This window comes from Oryctolagus cuniculus, chromosome 15 (genome assembly GCF_964237555.1).
Source record: "Oryctolagus cuniculus chromosome 15, mOryCun1.1, whole genome shotgun sequence".
NCBI classification, from domain to species: Eukaryota; Metazoa; Chordata; class Mammalia; order Lagomorpha; family Leporidae; genus Oryctolagus; species Oryctolagus cuniculus.
Genome location: NC_091446.1, coordinates 21042773 through 21049420, shown reverse-complemented (window position 1 = coordinate 21049420; position 6648 = coordinate 21042773). Strand labels below are relative to the sequence as shown.

Sequence of the window (6648 nt, the reverse complement as noted above, 5' to 3'; positions counted from 1 at the left end):
GTTTTAAAAAGCACCCAGATACATTCTAAGTCAATATACAGGGTTCACTTTGTAAAACTATGGTATAGACTCTGTCCCTCTGCTGCCACTCCTGACAAATTCTCTACTCAGCCAGCTTTTCTGCCAGCTACTGGTTAACCAACTCCACCTGATTCCTCTACCAGTAAATCTGAATCTGTGGTCCTAGTTTTTCCCAAGTGTATACTACTTTATGTTTTGAAATTCAGGCCAGATAATCTTTACGTTATTCCTAAGCATATAAATTCAAACAAAAAGGATGTCCACTTTTGACATTCTTACTCAAAATAGTGTTGGAAGTATTAACAAGTGTAATTAGGAGAGAAAGATATAAAGGTCAACCAAATTGGAAAAGAGGAAGTCAAAACATCCATGTCTGCAGATGTCATTATTTCACATATAAAAACGCTAAATAGTATACTAAAAAGTTGTTAGAGCTGATAAAGAAATTAGGTAAAGTTAAAGATTTAAAAAATCAATGTAGAAAAAGGCGGTATTTCTTTTTAAAGATTTATTTATGTATTTGCAAGTCAGAGTTACACAGAGAGAGGAGAGGCAGAGAGAGAGAGAGGTCTTCCATCCAATGGTTCATTCCCCAATTGGATGCAACAGCTGGAGCTGTGCCGATCTGAAGCCAGGAGCCAGGAGTTTCCTCCAGGTCTCCCACACAGGTGCAGAGGCCCAAGGAATTGCTTGGGCCATCCTCTACTGCTTTCCCAGGCCATAGCAGAGAGCTGGATTAGAAGTGGAGCAGCCGGGTCTCAAACCAGTGGCCATATGGGATGCCGGCACTTCAGACCAGGGCATTAACCTGCTGCACCACAGCACCGGCCCCGGGTAGTATTTTTATACATTAATAATATTCTTGCTGAAAGGGAAAGCAAGATAGCGGTTCTATTCACAATAGGTACAAAAATAAATATTTAGTAATAAACTTCACCAAAGAAGTGAAAACTATAAAATACTGATGAAAAAAATCATGAAGGACATAAAAAGAATGGAAAGATACTCTGTGTTTGTGTATTGGAACAATCAATATTTTTAAAATGCCCGTACTACTCAAAGTAATCTACAGATTCATGCAATATCTGTGAAAATACCAGTGGCTTCCTTTATAGAACTAGAAAAAATTCCTTATACTTATATGGAATCACAAAAGACCAGAGTAGCCAAAGTGATAATATGAAGAAAGAAGGAAGGGAGAAATAAGGCATGCAAGCAAGCAACAAGCCAGAAGGAGACTTCATGACATCTAACTTCAAAGCATATTACAAAGCTTCAGTAATCAAAATAGTGTGGTACTGGCAGAGAAACTGAAACATTAAAAACCATGAAGTTGCTTTAAAAAAATAACAATCCAGGATATAGGTGTAGGCAATTTTTTGGACAAGACTCTTGAAACAGAAGCAACAAAATGAGACAAATAAGATTATGTCAAGCACAGAAGATTCTGCAGAGCAAAGTATTCAATCAACAGAATGAACACAATCAATACAATGGGAGAAAATATTTGCAAGCTACTTATCCAACAAAGAATTAGCATCCAGAAAATATGTCACTAAAAACCTCAACAATAAGAAAAGTCAGTCCATTTAAGAACTGCATGAAGGTGAGCAAAAACATATAGAACGCTTCATGAATTTGCATGCCATCTTTGCACAGGAGCCATGCTAATCTCTCCATCTTGTTCCAATTTTAGTATATTTGCTGAAAATATCGTATACCTGCACAATATAGTACTACACAGCCATAAAAAGATTGAAATCCTGTATTTTTGCAACAAAATGCATACAACCAGATATCATTATGTTTAGTGAAATAAGCCAATCCCAAAAAGATAAATATATTTTCTCTGATATGTGGGTATTAATATAGAATTTTAAAAATGAGAATGAAACTTTCATCTTATGAATTGACTATTGTTTTTAGCACTTGACCATACTCCTGCGGAACAGTGGTCTTTCTACTCTTACTCATTAAACATTATGGTGAGTGGTGCCATAATCCTGTGATTATAAAGTAAATTGAAACTATGTCATTGAGAAAATTAAAGGAAGAAAAAGGAATGAAGGGGTGGAGGGAGAGGAGGAGAGAATGAATTATGATTATAGAATTTTATATATATGAAAGCTGTTTTTATATATTGATAAACATTTTTAAAAAGAAAAAAGTAAAAAAAAAGAGCTGAGCATAAGACCTGAGTAGACATACCTCAAAAAGAATTAATAAAAATTGCCAATGAATATATGAAAAAAGTTCAGTATCATGAGCCATCAAGAAATGCAAATCAAAACGTCTATGAGGTTAGCCATTCTCAAAAAGACCAAAAGGAACAAATAGTGATGAGGATGTGGACCAAGGGAAATTCCTATACACTGTTGATGGGAATGTAAATTAGTATAGCACTATGGAAAACAGATAAAGACACGACAAAAAACTAGAAATAGAATGGCTATATGATCCAGCAATCCCACTAGTGTGTATGTGTGTGTGTATGTGTGTGTATGGCATGAAATCATTTTATCAAAGAGATACCTGCAACAGCATGTTTATTGCAGGACTATCTACAATGACCAAGACATGAAACCAACCAAGATGTTCATTAACAAATGAATGAATAAAGAAAAATGTGATAATATAATATTTCTTAACTTTTTTTATGTAATGTGAACTATTTCATCTATTGCATATATATATATACATACATATATATATATATACACACACACACACACACGCACAGAGACAGATTTAGGAACATCATAATACTTTCCACCCTAACCTCTTACCCATGTATGCTCCCACCCTCAGTCCTCCTTCCTTTCTTATTCTTTCTTTTAATTTTTATAATGACATAATTGTAGTTTATTTTATATTCATATGATTAACCTGCACTTAGTAAAGAATTCAATGAAAAATAAGGAAAAAAACATTGTTCTACAACAGTAGAGATAAGGGCTATAAACAATAATCAATTCTCAAAATGTCAATTTCACTAATATACAGTACATTTTTGTATTCCATTAGTTACCACAAATCAGGGAAAACAATATTTGTTGGTATAATGGTTTCCAGTTGCATCATTTTGTTGTAAAAGATGGGATTTCATTCTTTTTTACAATTGAGTAATATTCCATAGTGTATCTATATCACATTTTCTTTATCCAGTCATCAATTGATAGACCTCTGGGTTGTTGCATATCTTAGCTACTGTGGATAGAGCTGCAATAAACATGGGGTACATATAACTCATATACTGATTTTATTTCATATGGATAAATTTCTAGTAGTGGGATGGCTGGGTCATATGGTAGATCTATTTTCAGACTTGAGAAACATCTCCATACTGTCTTCTACAATGGCTGCACTAGTTTACATCCCCACCAACAGTGGGTTCAGGAAACTTTTCACCTACATCGTTACCGGAATTTATTGTTTTTTGATTTCTTTATGAGAGTCATTCTAACTGGGGTGATTTCCCTGATGGCTAGTGATCCTGAGAATTTTTTCATGTGTCTGTTGGCCATTTGAACTTTCTATTTTGAAAAATGCCTGTTTAAGTCCTTCACCCATTTCTTACTGAATTGTTTGGTTTTGTTGAGTTTCATGAGCTCTTTGTAGATTCTGAGTGTTAATTCTTTATTAGCTGCAGTTTGCAAATATTTTCTCCATTCTGTCAGTTGCCTCTTCACTTTGTTAAGTGTTTCTTTTGCAGTGCAGAAGCTTCTTAGCTTGGTGTTATCTCATTTGTCTATTTTTACTTTGATTGCCTGAGCTTCTGGGGTCTTTTCCCAAAATACTTTGCCTATGCTAATGTCTTGCAGAATTTCCCCAATGTCCTCCTCTAGCTATTTGATGGTAACAGGTCACAGATTTACATCTTTGATCCATTGTGTGTTGAATTTTGCATAAGGTATAAGGTTTCATATTTCTATAAGCAGAGATCCAATTTCCCCAACAGCTTTCTCCAGGGATTGATTTAGCTCCTTTGTCAAAGATTAGTTGGTTGCAAATGCATTGATTGATTTCTGGGGTCTATTCTGTTCCACTGGTCCACATGTCTATTTTTATGCCAATACCAGGTTGCTTTGATCATAATTGCTCTGCATTGTACCTTAAAATTTGGTATTGTGATGCCTCTGGCTTTGTTTGTGTTGTATTGTTTAAGATTGCTTTATCTATTCAGGATCTCTTGTATTTACATATCAATTTTAGCATTGCTTTTTTCTAGATCTGACAGGAATGTCATTGATATTTTTAATTGGGGTTACATTGAATATATAAATTGCTTTTGTTATTATGGACATTTTGATGATGTCAATTCTTCCAACCCATGAACATGGCAGATTTTTCTATTTTTTGTGTCCTCTTCTATTTCTCTCTTTAATGGTTTGTAATTTTCATTGTAGAGATCTTTCACCCCCTTAGTTAACTGTAGTCCAAGGTATTTAATTTTTTGTAGCTATTGTGAATGTAATGAACTTACAAATTCTTTCTTAGCCATGGCATTGTCAATATAATCAACCATTAAAGAAGAAATTCTGTTATTTAGTTAAAAATGGATTGAACCGGGGCCAGTGCTGTGGTGTGGTGAGTTAACACCCTGGCCTGAAGCACAGGCATCCCATGTGGGTGCTGGTTCTAGTCCTAGCTGCTCCTCTTCCAACCCAGCTCCCTGCTATGGCCTGGGAAAGCAGTACAGGATGGCCCAAGCCCTTGGGCCCCTGCACCTAAGTGGGAGACCTGGAAGAGGTTCCTGGCTCCAGGCTTCGGATTGGCACAGCTCTGGCCATTGTAGCTAATTGGGAGTGAACCATCAGATGGAGGATCTCACACTCTCTCTCTCTCTCTCTCTCTCTTTATGTGTGTGTGTGTGTGTCTCTGTCTCTCCCTTTTCTGTGTAACTCTGACTTTCAAATAAATAAATAAATCTTTTAAAAAATGGATTGAACAAGAAAATGTTAAGTGTAATAAGCCAGAACAAACAAAATACTGCATGTTCTTCCTCACATGTAAAAACTAGAAAACATTTAAAAGCTTCCATCTGAACACAGAATAGTAGTAATTTCTATAGGCTAGGAGAGGTAGGACAGAATAGAGGGAGACTGGTTAATTAAAAACAAGTCAGAGTAAAGTAGTAATAAGTTGCTAATGTACACAGCTTATCGGGTGACTCCGGTTCACAATAACCTATCACATACTTCGTGAGCATAGCTCCAAAGTTCTAATCATAAAGTAACGTAAAAGAGTGAGAAATGTTGGTTACTCTGATTTGATCTCATTTAAAATGTCGCTCATGGCTGGCATTGCTGCATGACTAGTTAAGCCACTACATGTAATGCCAGAATACCATGTGGGCACCAGTTTGAGTACCAGTCACTCCACTTCCAAGCCAGCTCCCTGCTAATCTGCCTTGGAAATCAGCAGGAGATGGAACATTTGCTTGAGCCCCTGCACCCAGGTGGGAGACCTGTGTGGGGAGCAGCTCGGACTAGACTAAGTTACTGGAATTAAGACTTACTCTATGCATCTGCTCTCCTCTGTGGGGAGCAGCTCGGACTAGACTAAGTTACTGGAATTAAGACTTATTCTATGCATCTGCTCTCCCACAATATGGCGCTGGGAGAGAAGTAAACAGCTTCCGCACAGCTGCCTCCAGTTCAACCAATTAACTGTAGGACTTGCTCCTGACTGGAGAGCAGCGTACTCGGCGTGTGGGCAGCCGAGTTAGGATTGGCGGAAGAGGACTATAAAGGAGGAGAGAGACGGCATGCACCAGGAACATCTATGGGGAACATCTAGCTGAAGGAACACCTGTGCAGCCCCCGAGACGAGCCGGCCGGCGGTGTGCCGCTCCCCTGCGGAAGTGGGGAATGCAGTCAGGGGGAACTGCCCTTCCACGGAGGTGGAAGGGATAGTAGCCAACCCGGGAAGAACCAGCAGCAAACCCGGGGAGGGCCGAGCAGACAAAAGAACAGCGCAGGGTTCAGTGTCGTTCCTCCACGAAGAGGGGGAGCGACATAATGGTGCCGTGACTTGGATATGAAGCCTAGGCAGGGTCCTGTGTCGTTCCTCCACGAAGAGGGGGAGCGACATAATGGTGCCGTGACTCGGATAGGAAACCTAGGACGGATAGGAAACTTAGGAGGGAAGAAATGACTCGGATAAGAAACCTAGGTCGGATAGCAAACTTAAGAGGGAAGAAACGGGAAGAATTGGGAAAATACCGGAGAGAGAGACTAGCAAACAGCCTAGGGAAAAGCCGGACGAAAGAGGTGCCGGAGGAAGCTGTTGAAAGCCTAGGCATAGACTCGGATACGGACTACGGGGGGAAGCTGGGAGAAATCTCTAAGGTCGAAAGCGAAAGTGAAAGCTAGAACAAACAGACTCGGACGCGGACTGTGGGGAGAGGCCAGGAGAAATGAGGGAGGAATATTGTTGGAGGAAAGCTTGGGGAAACATACCGGGTAGAGAAAAGTGTTAGGGAAATTGAAGCCGCGGGGGGCAGGCCAAGGCGGACACGAAAGCCACTTTGGGGTTCTCAAGTTAGCCCGGGAATAGGGGGCGAAAAGTTGAAACCAGAAGCTGAGACGTAAGCCAGATTGGGATCCGTCTGATTAGCCCGGGGAG

The 6648-nt window shown here is 39.2% G+C and overlaps 1 non-coding gene across 1 annotated transcript; it reads right to left on the bottom strand.

The window, feature by feature from the left end:
• Positions 1-1635: 1635 nt before the first annotated feature.
• LOC127484323 (U6 spliceosomal RNA) lies at positions 1636-1738 on the bottom strand. Its single transcript, XR_007911191.2, has one exon. It is a non-coding gene; the product is annotated as a U6 spliceosomal RNA (small nuclear RNA).
• Positions 1739-6648: the final 4910 nt, after the last annotated feature.